The 23,676-nt window shown below is 37.6% G+C and overlaps 1 protein-coding gene and 1 long non-coding RNA gene across 4 annotated transcripts in view; one reads left to right on the top strand and one right to left on the bottom strand.

The window, feature by feature from the left end:
- The window catches only part of LOC120525506, a 33,906-nt gene extending 26,292 nt beyond the window's left edge, over positions 1 to 7,614 (bottom strand). Inside the window, exon 1 of the long non-coding RNA XR_005632965.1 lies at positions 7,373 to 7,614. This is a non-coding gene — a long non-coding RNA (uncharacterized LOC120525506). The remainder of the gene's footprint in view (positions 1 to 7,372) is intronic.
- The window catches only part of grik2 (glutamate receptor, ionotropic, kainate 2), a 786,146-nt gene that overhangs the window by 404,537 nt on the left and 357,933 nt on the right, over positions 1 to 23,676 (top strand). The window lies entirely within an intron of this gene.

Here is a 23,676-nt window from a genome sequence, read left to right as displayed (position 1 = left end):
GGTCTGAATGACTGCTCCTAAATGACAGATTGGGAAATGATGTGCAAGTCACATGGAAATGATATTAAGGGACTCAGTCACTGCATCACTGATTATATTAAGTTTTAAGGATACTATGGTATCCTCAAGGACAGTGTGTTTCCTTCCAAACAACAGGTGCTGGACTTCTAAGAATTTAAAATGTCTCCTAAATGAGAAAAAGAAAAGATTCAAACCCAGTGACAAAGAATTTCTGAAGGACACACTGAGCACAAAAAAAGTGAAGGAATCAAAGTTTACAAAGCTAAAATAGAAAATAAATTCACTCAGAATAACATGAAGGATATCTGAGAAGGACTGAGAATAATTACTGAACTCAAGCAATCCTGGGATCAAGTGCTAGATAGGAATTTGGGCAAAGTGAACATTTTTAATAGATTTTCACTCCAACTGCCACCTTCTTCCAATTGCCAATCTCCCCATACCAGCCTAGCTATATTGTCTACTCCTACCATGACAACTGGAACGGCCAGTGATGAGTCCACCTGTGAGGAAGTTACACACAGAAAAAGTTGTGGAACCAGATGGAATCAGTCCACAAATTTTTAAGGCCTCTGCTGACCAACTTTGTGGTATGCTCTGTCACCTGTTCAGTCTGTCTCTAACTCCAGAAAGTGACGCTGCTGTGGAAAATATCCTGCATTCTTCTAATGCTGAAGAAGGCAGGTGCCTTTTTACCTAATGACTATGGACCAGTGGTACTTATGTCTGGGCTGCATAAATACTCTTGTGGTAGACAACTTGGATCCAATGCAGTTTACCTATCTGACAAAGATTGGAGTGGAGGAAGCAATTATCTATCTGCTCCATAAGGCTTATTTTAACCTGGACAACTTTGTTTCTTGGTGCAAAGAGAATTGTTTGTAACTTAACGTTAGAAAAACCAAGGAACTGGATATTGATTTTTGCTGCACCAAATAACCTCTATGCCTAGTCACTATTCAGGGACTGGTCTCATTATACAAAGAAACTATATGAGGAAAGGCAGAGTAGGCTTTTTTCTTAGGAGATAGTGTTCTTTTAATTTAGGTAAAAACCTACTACACAAATTCAACAACTTTTTGATGGCCTTTGCGATTTTCTACACTGTGGTGTGCTGAGCTTGCCAAGATGTCCACCAAATCAACAAGCTAATTAAATGGGCTGGCTCAGTTATGGAACACACTCTGGACACCCTAGAGGTAGTAGCAAAGGAGAGAATTACAACAAAACTGAGTGCCATTATGAGCAATGCTACACATCATGTCTTTGACACACTGAGTATTTCTACCCAATGAATTATTCTACAGAAGTGTTTTAAGAAATGCAAGTGGGGCTGTTTTATACCAACAGCAAAACGTCTGTTTAATGCCTCACTGTGAATGTGACTGTCATGTCAGATGTTGTTCTTTCTTTTTAGTTTTCTTCCTTTCTAATCATTCTGGTGTGTTGAAAGACTATGTGTTTCTATCTATTCTTTCTCTCTCTCACTGTCATTCCAAAGTTTTATGTGAGACTTTACAGTGACGAGTGGTCCATCTTGTAATATCCTAGCTTATTAGAAACAACCTTCCAATTGAGCAATCATCTTTTTTTATAGCATAATATAACCCAATATATATAAAATATTTGCTATTCATTGACTATAAGGTTGGTTATACAATAATAACTGCATTAAATTTTCTTTGTATATTTTATGTAAATTGTGCAAAGTCGAAAATACTTCCAGACAATCATAGATGACCTATGCAGGTTCTTTAAACCTAAGCTTATGGATGATATCAGTGGTTGAAAGAAAAGAGCAACTGGATGTATGGTTCATGTCCTTGAGAATTGCAAGAGAAATAACAGGAGAGTAAAATAATCCATCGATAAAAAGAAATTTTTGTGGATAAAGGAGAGAGATGGACAGTGTGCAGAGACAGCTATAAAAGAGTTTGCAGATGAAATCACCTTAAGAGAAGAGATGGAGAAATCCAGCAGGTCTGCTCTGTTGGCGTTGTCTCCTGTGGACCCTGAGAGGTGAACTAGGAATAGTGCATGTGACCTTTACCTGTGAAATTTTAGAGTGTCACATCCTTGTTTCTATTTCATCTCACAGTAAACATAATCAGACAGGTTTACTCCCATTGGCCAAAACTAACATATTTACTAGCACCTATGTATGATAGATAGATAGATAGATAGATAGATACTTTATACTGTACATACTTTAACATTTGAGTTTGTGGTCCTGTATTGTACAAGTATTTGTGATAAGGCTATAATCTATGGTCACATCTTTGTCATTAGTTAAAAACATTATAAAAAGGTCATTTATAATTAGAATAATATTTGGCAAAATACAACATGTAGCAATAATCGTAATCCATTATGGATTACTGGATTATTAATGTTAGATGTAAATTAAATTGATGAAATGAAAGTTTTGATTGTATATAAATTATTAAAATTTTAACCTTTTTATTTAAGTTCATGGTTTGTTTCTATGTGAATTATATTTACACCTTGCACAACCATGATCTACGCTGCTTATACTTTTCTAGTTTTTTTTTTGCTTATTGTCTTCTGCTGAGTCTTCATCGTCATTTTTTCAACACAATTTCTACCAGTTAAGTAGAGCCAGTTGAAGGCTGCTAATTTTAAAAAACAAAAATGACACGGGGGTATAGTGATTAAAGCATCTGACTGAAAACCCCAAAGTGGTAGTTTAATCCTCATCTCTCACCCCCTTGCAATATGTTACATATAGGAGAATATGTCTTATATTTCATGCATTTCTTTCTTTCTTTCTTACTTTCTTTCTTTCTTTCTTTCTTACCCTCTCTACATTTGTGAACAAGGCAGTATCAGCCACAGACAAATGTAAGACTGATATGCTCCTGGTACCATCTTGTGTTATTTCCAGGTTGTAGTCTGAATGTTGCTCATAGTAGAGAAGTAATTATAAAATAAACAAATTATAAATATTTCCTGGGGCAAGTTTTATTTAACTATATAGAAACAAATTATATGAGAAACTCAGAGCACTTTTTTATTTAAGTGTAATTAATATTCCTTCAGTGCAGGGTGGTTGTTCAGTTTAAGTAAGGAGTGCATAAGTCTTTAACAGCATGCCAATACCAATAGAATGGGGACGTCTTTGGGCAGAGGCTTCCTGTGTGGCGTTCAAGCAGAGCACATCACTTAGTCTTTAGCTCTCTACCTATTTATCTGAAAAAAAGCCACATTCCTACTAGGAATTTCTGATGGGTAATTTCAGAAATGCTTTTGAATATGGTGCTGCTTCAACAAAGTGTGAAAACGCTTTCAGGCTTAGTTTTGAAAAGTGCTTCTATTCTGTGTTACTCCATTAATGCTGTCTACACCACACTTGATCAAAATATGACAGCTTTGGCAGGAATTGACATACATTTGCAATCTGGCTTGGTTTTATTTTAAGAAATTTATTATTCTTCCAAAGCACAGTGGTGCAGAGCATCTTACCTGCACTGCATAAGCCTTATAGTTGAAATGTCATAATGCTGAGATATATTGAACACGTTCAAATAAACTATAGTTGAATTTGAAGTTTCTATTGCTGTTTACTTTGTAGTTGTCTACAGTTGTTGAGTGCCTGTCATCCAAATGCACTCACTGAAACATCAGTGCTTTCAACTTGACCTCCTAGCACCAGACCTCCATATGGAAGAGTTGTCAGGCTATAATATAGTTTATTGTTCTGCAAAGTGCAGTTAGCTGCACAAGCCCAGACTAGAATGCAGATATGAGTAAGTAAATCATTTTAGAGAAACTCATAGGATTCCACAGGTAAACCATATGCAACATTTTGAGTAATAGGTTTCTCTGAGCTTCTTTGTTTTATTTCCCCTGCTCCGTCTTCTGACTACTACATAATACATAAACAAGAGGGACTAGGGGAAATGATATCCCAAAATAAGTATATACTTTAAGTGAAAAGTGCACCATTAGCACACTTCCTCCTGTAACAAAGTACCTTTCTTTTAGGTAGTTTACGAGGTTTGTCTGGAAAAGGTCCAGCCATTGTTAATATAACAAGAGTGGTTTGCTAAGCATCACTGTAACCTGGCAGCCAAGAAGAGTGTACTGGAATGCGCATGCATAAACAATGATGACTTTACTGGACTAGACAGTGGGGGTGGTAGATGCCATTGAGTGAGCAGATGTACCGTGTGGCCGTTGCATTAAAAATAATTGAGCAAATAGAGTAACGATTCTGCATCATATTTTGCATCAACCCTGTACATTCGTCTGCTGAAACTTTTCGGGTGATTGAGAAGGTTTTCTAGGATGATGCAATGAGTGCACCACAAATAAAACTTTGGATTTAACACAATACAATACAATACAATTTTTATTTATAGAGCACAATTTAAAAACAACCGAGGTTGACCAAAGTGCTTTACAACACTATTAATAAATACACAATACAACAGACACAAATTATAAAACATGATATCACACAAGCTGTAAACACAGGCGAAGTTCCTAAGGCCAAAAACACAGAACAATAGTTCAAGAGATGTTGAACGCCAAGGAAAATAGATACATTTTAAGAGTGGACTTAAAAACAGACAAGGTTGGAGCAGTTCTAATGTGAAACGGGAGATCATTCCATAACTTTGGACCAACAACAGAAAAGGCACGGTCACCTCGGGTTTTTAGTCTTGACCTAGGCACTTGCAACAAATTAAGATTAGTAGATCTGAGTGATCTTGATGGAATGTAAGGCTGTAACAAATCAGTTAAGTACTGTGGGGCCAGACTATGTAAAGATTTAAAAACAAACATTAGGATTTTATAATCAATTCTATATTTAACTGGCAGCCAATGAAGTGAAATTAAAACCGGCGTAATATTCTCGTATTTGCACCTTCCTGTGAGAAGCTGGGCTGCTGCATTTTGGACTAACTGCAATCGAGAGACACAAGACTGAGAGACACCGACATATAAAGAATTGCAGTAGTCAAGCCGAGATGTTACAAATGCATGCATAGCTATTTCAAGCTTCTTTAGAGATAGAAATGGCTTTACTTTTGAAAGAAGACGAATATGGTAAAAACAAGACTTAACCACTGTACTTATCTGCTTATCAAATTTGAGGTTACTGTCAAACAAAACACCCAGATTTCTGACACATGAGGTACTGTACGGTGATAAAGATGTACTTTTAAAATCATATACGCATTGATCAGTGGGACCAAACACTATGAATTCAGTCTTACTCTCATTGAGGCTCAAAAAGTTTGTTGCCAGCCAAAGTTTTAGCTCCTCCAAACAATCCAGAATAGGCTTAAAGGCATTCTTATTTCCACGCTTTAAAGGAATATAAATCTGAGTATCATCTGCATACAGATGGAAAGAGACCCCATATTTACTAAAGATAGACCCCAATGGAAGCAGATAAAGAGAGAACAACGCTGGACCCAGAATCGATCCCTGAGGTACACCAGATCTTAACTGTATCTCAGAAGAGGAATGGTGCCCAATATTGACCACAAACCTCCTATCAGAAAGATATGACCTAAACCATTGCAATACTATGCCCCGTAAACCAACGCACATTTTAAGACGTGAAATTAGAACATTATGATTGACCAGATCAAAGGCAGAGCTGAGGTCTAACAAAACCAAAGCCATAAACTGGCCAGAGTCCGTAGTCAACATGACATCATTTAAAACTCGTAAGAGGGCTGACTCCATGCTATGGCAAGATTTAAAACCAGACTGAAATTTTTCGCAAATAGAATTATAAGATAAATGTGACTGAAGTTGGTTTAAAACAACTCTCTCAAGGATTTTAGATAAAAAAGGCAGATTTGAAATGGGACGGAAATTAGACAGCAGTGTGGAATCGAGATTTGTTTTTTTAAGATGAGGTCTCACTGTGGCAAGTTTGAAATCATGGGGAACAGTACCAGTTTGGAGACACTTGTTAATAACAGACAGCAGATCAGGGCCAACAGTGTCAATAATCTGCCTGAGAAAGCGTGGTGGAATAACATCCTGGGGACACATTGTGGATTTCAAACTAGACATAGTCCTAATCAAGGTGTTCAGGTTCACAGACTCAAATCCAGACCACATAGAACCAGAATATGGAGCTTCAACCAATTTATAAGAAGACATTGACAATGTAGCTGTTATTTCAGAGATCTTATCATTAAAATAAACAGCAAAATTCTCACATAGAGTGTCAGATACCTCAGGAAAAATATTAACTTTTGGATGAAGTGCAGTCTCAATAGTAGAAAATAAAATATTTGGCTTATAGCTGTTTTGTGTTATTAACTCTGAAATATATTTACACTTTGCTGCCTTAGCAGCTCGCTGAAAGGCAGAAAGAGAATCCCGTAGGATTTCATATGAAACTTGTAATTTGTCTTTTTCCACTTTCGTTCTGCCTTTCTACAAGCCTGTCTGAGGGAACGAGTGGTATCATTATGCCAAAATACTGAATTTTGCTTACGTTTTTTCACCCTTAATGGTGCGATAGAATTTAAGATATTTAAACAATTATTATTAAAATTACTAAGATGTTCATTTGCATCCAAGCAACAAGTGAGAGAGTCCATAACCTGAGTAGCACTTAATAGTTCATACTTCGAAGAGAATTCTTCTCTTGAGCGATCCGTAAAAATACGAGTCCAGCGTAACAGTGATGATTGGCTTGGGTTATTTCCGTCGAACAACATAGAAAACCGAATAGGCAGATGGTCAGATATACCAGCGTCCATGATCTTTATATCAAACAGTGACAGACCACGAGATAGAATCAAATCCAATGTATGTCCCTGAGCATGAGTAGGTCCAGTCACCCATTGCACAAAATCAAAGGAATCAATTATACTAAGAAAATCCTTTGAAAATGGTTTAGAGCCACAACACACATGGATATTAAAATCTCCCAGTATTAAAATCCTGTCATAACTAACGACAATTTCACTCAGAAATTGAGCAAATTCATTAAGAAAATCCTTATTAACATTGGGTGGTCGATAGATGACAGCAAAAACAACAGGGTTCACTACAGAAAGTTGAAACAACAGAACTTCAAAACAATTATGAGGCCCAGTTGACAGTCGGCTACAGAGATACGAGTTTTTGAACACTGTAGCCAAGCCCCCACCACGGCCAGATAACCGAGGTGAATTTAAAAAGCTACAGCCCGGGGGCAGGAGTTCAGTGAAGGGACTTAAATCACCAGGTTTAATCCAAGTTTCGGTAATACATAAAGCATCCAGAGCATGTAAAGTAAAAAAGTCATTTAAGATAAAAGTCTTATTTACCAGCGAGCGTGCGTTGATTAAAGCCACATGAAACGGCAACTCACCCTGGGGTTGTGTGGAACTACGAATCGGTCGAAGATTAGACTCATTTACTCCACCACGACGAACACGCGGAGGAAAACGGCGCAAAGAAACAAGGCTGGGGACAACTGGTCGAAGCCAACGATACGATGCATCCAGCGAACGCCAATGAAGACGTAACCCGCGGATCATCCCAGTCCCGACAGACAGCAGGCAAGCAGAAGATCTCAAACGAGCTGCGACTCCACCTCGCTTTCCGCGTTTCCTCCTTCGCTTCCTTTTCCAGGGTAAGTCAGTAAGATGCCGACACTGGCAAACAGGGAAAATGCAGGAATGAGTGGGCCGCGGAAAGGGACAAGGCGCAAGCGTCAATCCTAGATGACGCGCAAGTGTCGGTCCTAGCTGTTTCAAAAGCCACTCGAATGTTCAGAAGTGTTTGGCGGTCATAGACCAACGCCGTTTCACAGCTAGTAGTTAAAATAGACAAAAATAAAAACATAAGCACTAAAAACAACAGAGACAGAGAGAGCGAAAAATGGCATGCCAGATACAACGGCGCCATACTTCAAAGATGGCCAAGAATCTGTTGAAAATGATCCATATTCTGGAAGGCCTGCAACAAGCAGAACACCTTAGAATGTTGAACATGTACAGGCTGCAATCAACAAAGATCGGTGACTAACATTGTGAGTCTATCCCAAGCATCAAATCTCCCAGGTGACTCAGCCCCATTACAGCCCAGATTTGGTGCCCTGTCACTTCTGGCTTTTCCCAAAACTAAAATCACCTTTGAAAAGGAAGAGATTTCAGACTTTCGATACAATTCAGGAAAATACAACAGCAGCTGATGGTGATTCCAACAAAGGATTTTGCAGAGTGTCTTGGACAGTGGAAGAGACGCTGGGAGAACAGTGTGAGGTGCAAGAGGACTGAGGCGTTATTGTCCTATATACAATGTTTCTTGTATCTTCTTCAGTAAATGTATCTATTTTTCATATTACACGGCTAGATACTTTCCGGACAGACCTTGTATACCAGAATAAAATAACTTTCTTATCTGAGAAATTAAATCAGGCACTCATAACATCATTCAGGCTGTCTTCCCACTCTACCAGGTGATTCTTTCCTCCAACCTATCTACTGACAGTAAAACCTTTACATATTTAGCTAGCCATGGATTTTTTCCTAATCATTTATCAGTGTTTCCAGGATCAGGGATGCCACTATAAAAATGTAAAGAATGCATTTTATTGACTTCTCTCACCTAGGTAAACTGCCCACTTTACTAGATTGAAGTACCACCTGTCCCAACTGTTAAGTGTTTTTTTTTTTGCTAAAAGTATGGAGGAATGAAAATGGTCCTTAGTTGGTGTTTCTCTGGTCCTGCATCCCTCTAATGACCTCTTCTTTCCCTAGCAACCACTTGCTACACACTGATAACTAGCATAAAAGTTTAAGCAAGTAGGAATTTCATATTATTTAATGTCAGGTTTTGTTCTTTCCTTGTTATCCTTTTTATAACATGCTGCAGCAATGAATATTTAAATGCAGGTAAATAGCTAATCAGAGCAAAGTAGGTATACAGTATCACTTTATCTAGGAGACAAATGTTACCTAATTTATGATTAGTGGTATGCAACAAATGTAACTTTTTTTAATTTCATAAAAGTTAATAACCTTTTTAAGTTCAAGAGGTATTATTTCAACAGCACTGTTTACAAAATAATAATTTGTCAAGGTATGTTCTATATTTAATTTCGGCTGATGTTTATAATAGTGCACATGCAACATAGAACAATAATGTCTCTAGAAAGTCATCTGACCACCTGATTGCTGAGATATTTGTAATTATGAGGAGTAATTATTAGAGCATGTTATTTTATAAATACCCTCTATATAGTTCATAACATAGCATTTTTAAGCCCATTAAAATAAATTTAGGGTCACAGGTAGCCAGAGTCAACACTGGCAATACTAGGCAAAAGATCAGAAAGAACAATGTATGCCAATCCAGTGCACACAAGATAGTCATTATAATGAAATTCGATTAATAATCCCATCACAAAATATGACCTTCACAGTGATGCAGTGTTCAACCGTGCTGCCCTTCAGCTACAGGAACTTGTATTCAACTTTCTGTGTGCAGCTTGCATGTTGTCCCCATATGTCTATGAGAGTTATTTCCCCCGAATTCCCAAAAAGTGTTCATAGGGTTAATTATGCCTGTAAATTGGCCAGGAAAGAGTAATTGTTGACTTATGTGTGAGCTTGTGCTATCCATGGCTGTTTTCTGCCTTGTGTCTAATTCTGCCAAGATGAATTCCAGTCCCCTGTGATTGGACTAAGCAGGATAGATCCCAAGATATAATTTTGATACATATATTATAAAATATATAATGAGATGATATAAAATAATAACATATTTAACACATATGCTGTTGCCTTTATGAAAAGTGTTTAAATAAATAAATTTCAAATGACATTGGCCCAATGACAGCCTAAGGAGCCAATGCATATTGGTTCACTACTTTGCCAAAAAAAGTGCAATATCTAGCCAATGTTAGGTCGTCATTGCATTGTGCTGCTGGCATGTCAGTTATTTAGTTATTACAGATTACAAGAGAGCTTTCAGAGATAATATTGATTTTAAAATAAGCCTTCTTCCTATTTTGGGAAAACAATCAACATTTAAGATAAAGTTTAATGCAAAGGAAAATCAGCACAGAATACTCATTCCTCATAACAGTGCATTCAAACAATTTGTCAACACTAGTTAGTTTGCCTATGGCCATGCAGAGATCTGTAGGAAATAAAACAAATTACTATAGATCCAGCATTAGGGCTTCTCTGCTGAAAAGAAATATCTGATCACATTTCTACTCTGGGGGCATGAAGCTTAAATGTGATAAACAGTGAGAGAACAAACTCACACCACTCGCATCCTATTCAGCATCTGACTTCATTCTAATTTGGCCTCCTCTGATCATTGCTTTGTAACCTGCCACTTCTGTTGTCCTTGCACCAAAGTATGAGACTGCATTAGTCAGAAACTTTGCACTGTCTGTAGACCTGCTCATCTTTAATCACATTAAGTAGCAAGGTGTTATTTGTCACTGCTTAATTAATGTTAATAGAGTCATTTGTATCTGGCATGGATGTATCTTTGGAGAGAGAAGTTACAGCAGGCATCATTTTATTTTAAACATAAAACTCCAACTCTGCTCCAGGCACCTGCATTGGAATCCTTGTCCTGTCATTGTCTGTGTGGAGTTGTAAGTGGTTCCCATGGCTGTATGGGTTTTTTTCTTCTGGCTCCCCCTCATCTCCTGCCACATCTCCCAAAACATGTTTTTTTTTTTATTACTAGCTTAGTATGACAGTATCTGGTTGTTTATTTGAATGTGCCCTGAACTTAAATTAACAGGTTTGATAACTGAATGGATTAATGGATTCTTCTTGTTGTTTTCCTTTTTATCATTTAGACACTAAACTCATTTGTTTGGGTTTGACTGGGCATTCTGGTTTCATCCTTAATTCACAGCTAAATTTAAACTACCTTTGAATGAGTGAATGTAGGTGTAAGCATGAATGACCTTGCAAAGCATTGGGTTTGACCCCATCCTGTCTTGATTCCTGGTTTTAGTTAAAGCTACTGGGATAGGGTGCAGCTCCCAACAATATTGGAATTAGTAGGATTCTAAAATAGATAGAGGAATAGATTTATCTGGGCAGTTATTCCAGTTAGTGGATTATCCTACATTGGTTTTATGCCTGATCAGAGTCCATTAGGAATATGCAATACAGTTCCCTCATATTGTTAGTATGGCCTCATTTAAAGAGTTTTCTGCTATGGTAAGTCACTTTGTCTTCACGGTGACCTCGTAATGAAATGTGGTCTTTTCCACATTTTTAAATAATAGCTAGATTCAAGTTTGTGCAGATGTTCAAGTAATGTGTATTTTCTGTATTGCTGAAACATTTGTGTTGTACACTTTCATTTCATTCTGTAAAACAAGATAGAAAATCTAGTCTCGCCACAGATATTCTATGGGGTTTTGGTCTGGATTTTGGCAGAGCCACTCAGGGATACTTGGAGACTTGTCCTGAAGCCACTTGCGTTTTGTTGGCTTTATGCTTCTGGTCATTGTTGAGCTGAAAGGTCAGCTTATGCTCCAGTTTGAGGTTGTATCAATGCTGGAGCAGATTTCCTTCAAGTACCTCTCTGTATTAGGCAGCATTCATCCTTCCCCCAATTCTGACCAGTTTCCCTGGCTCTGCCTCTAAGAAACACCTAATAGTATGATGCTGCTACCATCATGCTTCACTATAGTAATGGCCTTAGGCAGGTGATGAGCAGATTCTGGCTCTTAACCAAATATAGTGTCTCAAGTTCTTCCCAAAAAGTTCAATTTTTTCCTTATAAGACTATTGAGTCTTTTTCCTCATGCTCTCTAACATAACCACCTGATTGATGGAGTCCTGATGACATGATTATCTTTTCCATTTCTGCAGAGGACTTATGAAGTACTGTTAAAGTGACCAGTGGTTCTTGGTAACTTCCCTGACCAAGGTCCTTTTGCCTGGTTATACAGTTTGGCTGACTGGCCAACTTTAGGTAGAGTTCTACCTGGTGGTTTCAAAATTTCTTGCATTTCTAAATTATTGAGACCATTTTGCTTCTAGGAACACTCAAAACCTTAGAATTGGTTTATATCCTTGCTCTGAAGTATGCTTCACCAGTTTGATTCACAATGGTCAACAGCAGGGGTGCCCAATGCATCGATCGTGATCGACCGGTAGATCGGAATGGGAGTGTAGGTAAATGGCGTTGCATTCAAAAAAATTTTTTTTTAAATGTTAGTCTATCATACTGTATATCCTCCCTATGGCATTTGCAACTTGATTGACATACAGGGAGGCCAGTCTGAGATCTCTTTTCTTCTAACACACTAGTCATCCCGCACGTGCGATCAAACACGCGAGCTACTGCAAAACTCCGGCTATCTAAGTGATTAGCCTTCCAATTTATATCGACTAAAGAAGGGATTTTAAAAAAAAATGCTGTTTATGGGCTGGATGTAGAATTGGAAGAGGATTTTTTTCTCTCACAATGTCACAATCGAAGTGCATTTGTCTGATCTGTCAATCTATCGTTGCTATTCTAAAGAAGGAAAATGTGGAAAGGCACTTTCGAACTGTTCATAAAAACTACGAAACTGACTTCCTTCTGAAAAGTGATCTAAGAAAGAGAAAGGAGAGGAAACTAAAATCGTAGCTAATCAGACAGCCATCATTTTTCACTCGGTTGAATTCAAAAGCAAAGGCAGACACACCAAAGCATCGTTCCGGGTGAGTCACAAGATCATTAAGCATAAGAAGTCCTTCCAAGATGGAGAGATGAAAATAGATGCCTTTGTTGAGGCAGATGGCTAGGGAGAAATTCCTGCTGAGATTTCAAGACCCCTGGCTGGAGAAAAAGGAGTTTCTCCTGTTCATTAAACATGCAGAATACAAGCAACTTAATAACGATCAATGGCCGCTAGACTTGGCATTTTTTTTTCCGATCTGACCAACATGTTGAATGAGCTTAATTTACAGCTGCAAGGAAAAGAGAAAACCATGATCAATATGATTAGCTCAGTTAATGCTTTCAAACGAAAAATGCAACATCTGTCCTCAAAGCTGCAGCGCCTTGATTTGGGGAACATCCAAAACCTTGTGTCAGAGCTGGAGACGCAATGGAAGGTGTGTGCACAACTTGACAGCATCTGCTACATAGAGCAGATTGAAAATTGTCTGTCACACTTTATCTAATGGAAAAAAAGTAACGATTCGAGCATTGCCAAATGTAGCGGAGTAAGAGTAGCATTTCTTCTTCACAAACGTACTTAAGTAAAAGTAAAAATTATGGTGCAGTAAAACTACTCTTAAAAGTGCAATTTTTTAAAAAAGTTACTCAAGTAAATGTAACAGAGTAAATGTAACTCGCTACTAACCACCTCTGATACTCAGTATATATATACAGTGATGTGAAAAACTATTTGCCCCCTTCCTGATTTCTTATTCTTTTTGATGTTGGTCACACAAAATGTTTCTGATCATTAAACACATTTAACCATTAGTCAAATATAACACAAGTAAACACAAAATGCAGTTTTTAAATGATGGTTTTTATTATTTAGGGAGAAAAAATCCAAACCTACATGGCACTGTGTGAAAAAGTAATTTCCCCCTTGTTAAAAAATAACCTAACTGTGGTGTATCACACCTGAGTTCAATTTCTGTAGCCACCCCAGGCCTGATTACTGCCACACCTGTTTCAATCAAGAAATCACTTAAATAGGAGCTGCCTGACACAGAGAAGTAGACCAAAAGCACCTCAAAAGCTAGACATCATGCCAAGATCCAAAGAAATTCAGGAACAAATGAGAACAGAAGTAATTGAGATGTATCAGTCTGGTAAAGGTTATAAAGCCATTACTAAAGCTTTGGGACTCCAGCTAACACAGTGAGAGCCATTATCCACAAATGGCAAAACATGGAAAAGTGGTGAACCTTCCCAGGAGTGGCCGGCCAACCAAAATTACCCCAAGAGTGCAGAGACGACTCATCCGAGAGGTCACAAAAGACCCCAGAACAATGTCTAAAGAACTGCAGGCCTCACTTGCCTCAATTAAGGTCAGTGTTCACGACTCCACCATAAGAAAGAGCAAAACGGCCTGCTGGCAGATTTCCAAGGCAAACCACTGTTAAGCAAAAGAACATTAGGGCTCATCTCAATGGAAACATCTCAATGATTGTTACTGACCAAATCGACTGCTGACTGCGCGGATATAAACGTCATTACGCTAGCGTGCTCAAAATCACGTGACGGGCGCATTTGAAGCAAGCCTCGAAGCGGTGCTTCGATCTCCAGCGCTTCGAAAGCTCGACACAGTGTCGAAACCTGAGTATCGAGCGTCCCATCACTACCTAAAGCACCACAAAAGCTAGACATCATGCCAAGATCCAAAGAAATTCAGGAACAAATGAGAACAGAAGTAATTGAGATCTATCAGTCTGGTAAAGGTTATAAAGCCATTTCTAAAGCTTTGGGACTCCAGCGAACCACAGTGAGAGCCATTATCCACAAATGACAAAAACATGGAACAGTGGTGAACCTTCCCAGGAGTGGCGCCAACCAAAATTACCCCAAGAGTGCAGAGACGACTCATCCGAGAGGTCACAAAACCACTGTTAACTTGCCTCAAAAGAACATTAGGGCTCATCTCAATTTTGCTCAAAGAAACATCTCAATGATTGCCAATACTTTTGGGAAAATACCTTGTGGACTGATGAGACAAAATTGAACTTTTTGGAAGGCAAATGTCCCGTTACATCTGGCGTAAAAGGAACACAGCATTTCAGAAAAAGAATATCATATCAACAGTAAAATATGCTGGTGGTAGTGTGATGGTCTGGGGTTGTTTTGCTGCTTCAGGACCTGGAAGGCTTGCTGTGATAGATGTAACCATGAATTCTACTGTCTACCAAAAAATCCTGAAGGAGAATGTCCGGCCATCTGTTCGTCAACTCAAGCTGAAGCGATCTTGGGTGCTGCAACAGGACAATGACCCAAAACACACCAGCAAATCCACCTCTGAATGGCTGAAGAAAAACAAAATGAAGACTTTGGAGTGGCCTAGTCAAAGTCCTGACCTGAATCCAATTGAGATGCTATGGCATGACCTTGAAAAGGCGGTTCATGCTAGAAGTTAAGTTTACCCCTTAACAGGGATGGCTGAGAGGTATTGGAGGCACTGGAGAAATCAAAGAACATAATCCTCACAGTGCTGCCAGCTTTGTCCAGGTAAGAACAACCTACATGGATATGGAATAGACAGATATTTGCATCCTCCACTCTAATCTTTTTCCAGTAAGCAACTTACAGTGGGTCCAAGTAGTCTACCACAAGAGGACTCATTTAGTCCAAGACCAATCTCTTAATGATCTTCATTTATGTAAGACATAAGTACCACTGGCCTGCAGCCATTGGGTGAAGAGGTGTCTGACTTCTTTGAAACAGGAACAATGCAGGATGTTTTTACAGCAGCAGCACTTTCTGACACCTTGGATTCAGACTGAACAGGTGACACAGGACACCACAAAATTGGTCAGCACAGGCCTTAAGAACTCAAGGACTGACTCCATCTTTTCCCACAGCCTTTTCTGTTTGTAACTTCCTTAGTTGTCTCCTTACTTGGACTTCAGTTATGGACAATCCACACTGATGACCAGAGGTGGATTGTCACTGGCTATTCCAATTGAAGTGGTAGGAGGAGTTAATGTGGTTGAGTTGGTGTGCGGATACTGATCATTGGAAGAAGATATATATGAAGTACATAAATATAACTGGAGGTTTTTAAGTCCAACTGCCATACTTCAGCCATGTTCTGAAAAGGATCATTCCTTATCTCACATGACAACACCTCTATATGATCTAGAAAGAAACCACAATTGGAGAATTTAAAAACTTTATAATGTAAAGGATAAGAGTGAAACCAGGACTCTGTAGCTGTGAGAAAGCAGAAATATCCAATATGCCACTGTGTCAGCCTGAAAATCATAACAGTCTATCCTCACTTCTCTTGTGAAATCAGTAGTTTTGTAAGTTGCACTATAATGATAGTAAGGTATTATTTGTGTCTACTCATTCCATGCAGCTCTTGTTCAAATTTGCGCAGCTTTCTAATTAAAGTGTTGTATTTTTAGATACAATTCCTAATATCTACCTGATGTTTCCAATTTATTTAAAACTATATGTAAATATAGATCTATATATTATTATTATTATTATTTTAGATTATAGATCAGGGGAATCTAAATTGGCCCATGGTGTGTTATTCTGCTGTACGGTGGACTGGTTGCCCAGAAATAATCCAGAAGAGAATTCGTGGCTGTAAAGCTCCATTCAAAAATTAAATATGATTTGAAGTTAAATACCAGAAGAACATGTAGTGCCAGTGTAAGTGTCTCCAGTTTGAGATGAGAAGTGAGGACTAGTGCAATTATGGATAAAAAAGAGACAAATATCTGCTTGGTGCATTGTTAGTGTGCAAGGCACAGATACATAGTAAGTGAAAAGCTGTTTATAGGGAATTCGTTAATTTCTAAGTTCATGAAGCATTTATTGGTAGTGAACAATATGTTTTGTAAGTGCCATAATGGTGCATCAGTTCTACAAGGTCACCTGCTCAGTCCCCAGACCAGACTCACTACATAGTCCTAAGAAACTCACTCAACCAGTCTGTGCTCTGATTTAAAAGAAAAAAAAAACAGTTGCAACATAGCCTGTCCTTATAAGTTGCTTTGGGAGAAGGTGTCTTCCAAATACAGTATGTAAGAAGTGTGTAATCTTTTTTACATTGTTGAAATTGCTGCTATGCATTATTTCCCTTTATTGAAGTATGTATTTTTTTCTAAAGTTCTTATTATGACTATATGCTTACCACAATCCTGCATGCATTTAGGTAAGGTTGCAACTTTTGAACAGTTTTACAAAAAGCTAGGAGTTAAATATTTACACTAATTCTGTTCTTCTTTATCTAGTGTAATGAAGATATCTGACTCTAAAAATGCAATTTATAAAAACATAAAGCAAGAATGGTTTAGTTATAAAGCCCTATTGCTTATATAAAAAATATAGTCTCTTTTTTCATTAATTATGGATGTTTGGACAATCTAAAGGAAATTTAAGTAACAGATGAATATCCAGAGACAAAAATGTTTATCAATCAATCAATCAACATTTATTTATATAGCACATTTTCATACAAAAAATGTAGCTCAAAGTGCTTTACAAAATGAATAGAAAAATAGAAGACACAATAAAAAATAAACATAAGTCAACATTAATTAACATAGAATAAGAGTAAGGTCCGATGGCCAGGGTGGACAGAAAAAACAAAAAAACTCCAAAAGCTGGAGAAAAAAAAAAATATGTAGGGGTTCCAGACCAAGAGACCGCCCAGTCCCCTCTGGGCAAACTACCTAACATAAATCAAACAGTCCTCTTTGTATTTAGGGTTCTCATGGAAGGACTCGATTATGATGGTCACGTAGACTTCTGGCTTTCAGTCCATCAATGTTGGTGCATCATGATGCTCTGAGTAGGTGGTGGTGGCGCAGGCCGCCACCACAAAGAAACCAGAAAAAGAAACAGAAAGAGAGTAGGGGTCAGTATGGATTTTAGAGCCACTGTAAATAGTTATTATGATGAATTGAACATACAGAGTATCAGTGTTAAGTTAAAGTGAAGTTATGAGAAGGCCATGTTAAAGTAATGTGTTTTCAGCAGTTTTTTAAATAGTTTAAGTAGTCTTTGATTTTTTTCAGCCATTCTTTTAAAGCTATTTGAAATTATGACAGTATTTTAGTGTGTATCTGTATATGAGTAATTTAAAGCCATAAAAAAAATCCCAATGTTTGTTTTCAAACAATGCAATGTCAGACACTGTAAATTAACCCAGATGTAAGAGCAAGAAGAAAGAAAACAGCTAAGTAGGCAATGGTTTACTGTTAGAAGTCAAAGAGCTCCATTATGTGCTTTTGTCATTTATTATTATTGAAGGTGCTTGTAATTCAAAGAGGCTATCGATTTGTAGCAACAAAGCACTGCTTTGCTACTTATCTTAGCTTTATTTAAGCAGACCAATAAAATGATTTCTTACAGTATCAAGCAAAACTGTTCTGCTTCTGCATGTGGCTTGATCGTCACCTAGTAAGAATGATAGTGCTCTCAGTAGCTTGTAGGCATTTTGCAAGGCTTACAAGTATCTGTGGTTGAGTAAGTGACAGCAATGTTTCTGATTATTGGGCTGTGGTTGAGTCCATGATAGTGTATTACAAGAGCTAGTGAGGAATGTAAAATACTAAATATATCCACATGCAGTGGGGAAAAATCTGAAGTGTCTGAATAATGCTAACATTACATTTTAGACACTCAGCCTCTGTGGCATTGCATTAGTTGCATCACTCAAGCATGTTGTTAATGGAATGAGAAGGTAAATCTCAGCAAATATAATTCTCTTCTGACCTACCCAATATGGTGTGTTGGACTAATATCTGTGAATCCCTCTCTTTTTCTTAAAGTATCTTTTTTTAAACACTCTTCTCTATCCCCACTATCACATAAGCTTTTGGATGCCATTTCCCTTCTCTCAGTTGACAGACAGAACTGTGTTTTTGTACAAGTGATTAACAACATTCTTCCCTGGATGCAGAATGAATGGCAGGCTCTTAATATTGTGTAAGCATGACTCACGGCACATTTACTGAGGCAGGCAAACTGACAGGCTTTCTCTCTATTTCTATCTCTATCTCTGCTCTCTGGTGCTCTCACCTTTCTCTTGAACATCCTTGAAAGCATCTTCACTCTTTCCTTTATTTTTAATGTATTTCTTTGTGTTTCACTACTTCGTTTTAAACTATAGCATACTCAATGTCAAATGATTTAATTTCTATTTAGACATATAAATTACTACTTTTGGAAATAGGTTTATAAATTTAAAGTTTCGGGAACAGGTTACTTTTGCCTATGCAGGCTTATTCTAGTTTTGGAAGGGGCCAACCCTTGCAAATATGTTTCGGCAAAGCACAAGACACAGGAAATCTTTTGAAAGCATTTATTCTGTAACATAAATAAGAATGGGAAAAATAAACCAGATCCTACTATAATAACAGAAGAACAAAGAGCATTTTATACAAAAAGCAAATGTCTACAACTGCAGTATTCATGCAAATAACTGGTGTCTCCTTAATATAAAATAAGACATCTTAGTTTCACAGGAAAATATTCTTATTACTATGCTTTTTATGAGCATGCAGTATTTTCTCGTGTTGTCTCCCCTCCGATTAGCAGAAAACCAACCATTTTCTTTCCCTGGAACAAAACCATTCTGATTAAATGAGCAGCAGTTTACTCCAAATGGCTTGATGCAATTATGATTGCTCAGTATGTGTAATCACACCTAAGTATATCTCTCTCTCACTAATTGAAACAAAATGTCTGAGAAGAAGCCAGAATATAAACTCTTATGCAGCAGTTCTAACTTACTTAAGGAATTTATTTGTTTTGGTAGTATACACTATACGATTCTGTCTTTCATGTTCTTGTTAGTAGACAGTATATAGTTAATGTGTAAGGCTCGAGTGTATAATAAGACTCATAGTCCAATGCAACCCTGAATTGGATTAAGCAGGTTTGAGAATAGGATAGGATTATTGGAACACACTATATATTCTTTTTTCATTTGTATATTGGATAAGTAAATTGGGTCCTGATTCACTGTGCTAAATTAAGTTTACCAAAATGTGACGCACAACCAAGATTATTATTCAAATAATATGATGAACCAACATTACATTTTTACATTTCATGTTAATCATGTTACTTAGTACAGATGTTTGACATGTGTGGAGTGTGGCTTGGAGGGTTGATTCCTAGCCTTATCTGGTGGTGTGTGGAGTTTACACATTCTCCCAATATTATAAATTATTAGGTATGAGGGAATATTCAAAACTGTGATTACTATTATAAATTAATTTTATTGTAAATTAAATCTATGCACTTTAAGGTCACAGGAAGGCAGTAGTCATCCCAGCTCAGCTGCCCTGGGTGCAAGACAGGAAGCAGTCCTTTTAGAAGAGGTGCCAATTGTTAGCAGGCACAATCAAACACACCAACATGAGCAGAAAAGAAACTTAGAAAGGTTGCTGAGGAAAATCCAGAAACAGAAGCATTATTATTTGTTCTATTCTTTTAATTACTAAAGATAATATGATGTGGCAGGTTAGTCCATTTTGCCAAAATTTCATTGCAGCAACGCAAAATCATACTCAGTAGTTGGTATATCCCCCACATGTTTGTATGCATGTTCGACAATGTCAGGGGTTGAGGTATGGGATGGTATCCTGGGGGATCTCCTCCCAGGTGCAACCTGGCGGTGTCGGTGGACTGAGATATAATGTCTCAGAGGTGTTCTATTGGAATTAGGTCAGGCAAGCGTGGGGTTCAGTCAGTGGTAACAATTCCTTCATCCTCCAGGAAGTATCTGCATACTCTAGCCACATGAGGCCAGGTATTGTCATGCACTAGGAGGAACCCAGGACCCACTGCACCAGAATAAGGTCTGACAATGGGTCCAAAGATTTCATCCCGATACCTAAAGGCAGTCAAGGTGCCATTGTCTATCCTGTAGAGGTCTGTGCATACCTCCATGAATATGCCTCTCCAGACCATCACTGACCCACCACCAAAACCGGTCATGCTGAACGATGTTACAGGCAGCATAACATTCTCCATGGCTTCTCCAGGCCCTTTCACGTCTGTCACATTTGCACAGGGTGACCCTGATCTCATCTGTGAAAAGCACAGGTTCCGGGCAGTGACCACACGGACCACTAGAGGACATCGGGCCCTCAGGCCACCCTCATTAAGTCTATTTCTGATTGTTTGGCCAGAGTCATTCACACCAGTGGCCTCCTGGAGGTCATTTTTGTAGGGCTCTGGCAGTGCTCATCCTGTTCTTCCTTGCCCAAAGGAGCAGATACCGGTCCTGCTGATGGTTTAAGGACCTTCTATGGCCCTATCCAGCTCTCCTAGAGTAACTGCCTGTCTCCTGGAATATTCCTCCATTCCCTTGAGACCATGCTGGGAGAAGTAGCAAACCTTGCAAATGGCACGTATTGATGTTCCATTCTGGAGAAGTTGGACTTCCTGTGCAACCTCTGTAGGGTCCAGGTATCACCTCATGCTACTAGTAGTGACAGTGACCGTTGCCCAATGCAAAACTAGTGAAAAAATAGAAAAGATGAGGAGGGAAAAATCTCAGTAGCCTCCACCTGTTAAACCATTCCTGTTTTGGGGGTCATCTCATTGTTGCCCCTCTAGTGCACCAGTTGTTAATTTCATTAACACTAAAGCAGCTGAAACTGATTAATAACCCCTTCTGCTACTTAACTGACCAGATCAATATCCCAATAGTTTCATTGACTTGATGTTATACTCTGATTAAAAAATGTTCCTTTAATTTTTTGAGCAGTATATATATACAGTATACAGTATATATATATATATATATATATATATATATATATATATATATATATATATATATATATATATGCAACCACTTCTCACTGCACCAGTTGTTAATTTCATAATGAGCTGAAACATACAGACAGACAATACAATAGTAGCACTCTGATTAAAAAGTAGTTTGAACTTTACTAGTTACATAATGAAAACATACAGACACACAGTAGCACAGTAGTTTGAAACATTTTGATAAAAATGGATCCCAGCACTATCTCTTCATTAATTAATTATTGAATTATGGCCAGTAGACATTGGAGGGGAGGAAAAAAAAACTCAAGTCACAGGATCCCTTGAGAAAATAAATGTCTAGAGGGTCCACAGTCAATTTTAATAAAAAAGTTAACGAAAAATCAGAAGCAGCCACAGACCCAGAGACCTAGGACAACTTGCTGTCTACCCCCTCCCGGGTATTCTACAATGGATTCAATGCTGGGCAGTGTAACCTGATGACAAAATCTTTCTATATATCATTATGAATGTATTTTCGATGTTTATAAGATACAAAAATATCCTGCAAAAATAGAAGTTTGGAAATTTGAGGGCTGGATGACATTGACAGGATCAGCAAACAACCAGAAGACAGTAAACATATCATATGCTGTATAGTATATGTGCATATTATATGAGCATTAAGTTCACATTTAGTATATTATCAATGTCCATGTTCAAGTTTAAATGTATGGTCACATAGCTAAAAAGACAATTAACTGATATATACAAGTTGCAGTATAGGGCTAGCTTTGCTATTTCACCATGTCAGAATCTTGGGTTATAATTCTAATCCTATCACTGTTCATATAGATTTTCTATGACATGTAGCTTAGGCGGATTTTGACCTTGAGCAAGAGTGGGTATGTGGCTTGATTCCTGCCTTGCATCTACAACTAGAGGCCTGGGCACCTCCTGTTGTAACTTGTTATTAAACTAAAGTTGCTTGCAAAGTAAATTAATAAGCTTTCAGTACATCATGACATTCTGTGGAAGAAAACTTGAAATTGGCCAGTTTAATTAAAACTATTGGATGTCATTTGTTACTGGACAATTTTAGTTTAATTTCGATAATGATATTGAATATTATCTTAACATGCACATTACATGATAGTTAATAAAATGCATGAAAGCATAAAACAAAGTCTTTGTGATGAAATTATATGTAAAATTCTGTAATATGTAAAAGATTCAAAATTCATCAAGTGCTATATTTCAATATGCAAATGCTAGTGGCAGGGTTGTAACGATGAAGGAATATTTCCAACAAAACAAACAAATATGCAAATAAACGCAATAAGAAGAAACACAATGGTATTTGAGCATAAATAATTTAATGTGTCATGAAATATGTTTTCTTTAATATTTTCTTTATGTATGTATTTCGTTTTTTCTTCATATATTGCAGTGACGCAGCACATAGCATGAAATATGGCTTGAAATTAAAGCTATCATTTTTACCTGTCAAAGTTGAGAGAGTGGGTTCTGTTTTTTAAATGTTGAATCATTGGTGAATGGGCTGTGCATAGGTAGATCTTTGCACATGCCTCTGCCTACTGGATTCGCAAGGCAAGTAAAACACATTCTTAAAGTTGTGACTGTGACTGTGTCCATGGCAGATAGAAGTGCAAGAAAAAGTTGGCATGAAGTAATGCATGAAGCAGATACTTTAATTCAGGAAGCTCCAAATTCATCATCCTCTCAAGAGTTTGTATCTGACGTGTGGTGTCTGCCTATAACTGCAGCACTAAATGACAAAGATTTATGTACACTACTGATCATTCACTAATCCAGAATCAATAAATTGTTTGCATCAACATTCAAGGCTTAATTAACTTCCATCTCTGCAAAAAAGCTGTAAGCTGTTAACCAATTATTTGTTCCCTGGTAACCTAATATTTTTAAAAGCATTTCAGGTTATGAAAAATAGGGAGTTCTAAACCTTTTTGTAGAACCCTGAAAAGTACTGTTTAATTTAATTTAATTCAATTTTTCAGTTTATGGTAACCTAATATTTTTTAAACCTCTGCCAGTTTGCTGCTTAGCTCTGTAACATTTCAGGTTATTGACTAGACTTGAACTGCTTACATTTTAATAAAAACATGAAAAATAGGGGAGTTCTAAACCTTTGGCCAGTAGTGTATATGTAGTGTAAATGCTTGCCAAATGTGTCTTCTTCAAGCTACGCCGAGCTTTGTTTCT

The sequence above is a fragment of the Polypterus senegalus genome, chromosome 3, assembly GCF_016835505.1.
Source record: "Polypterus senegalus isolate Bchr_013 chromosome 3, ASM1683550v1, whole genome shotgun sequence".
Classification (NCBI taxonomy): Eukaryota; Metazoa; Chordata; class Cladistia; order Polypteriformes; family Polypteridae; genus Polypterus; species Polypterus senegalus.
This window is presented reverse-complemented; position numbering and strand designations above follow the sequence as displayed.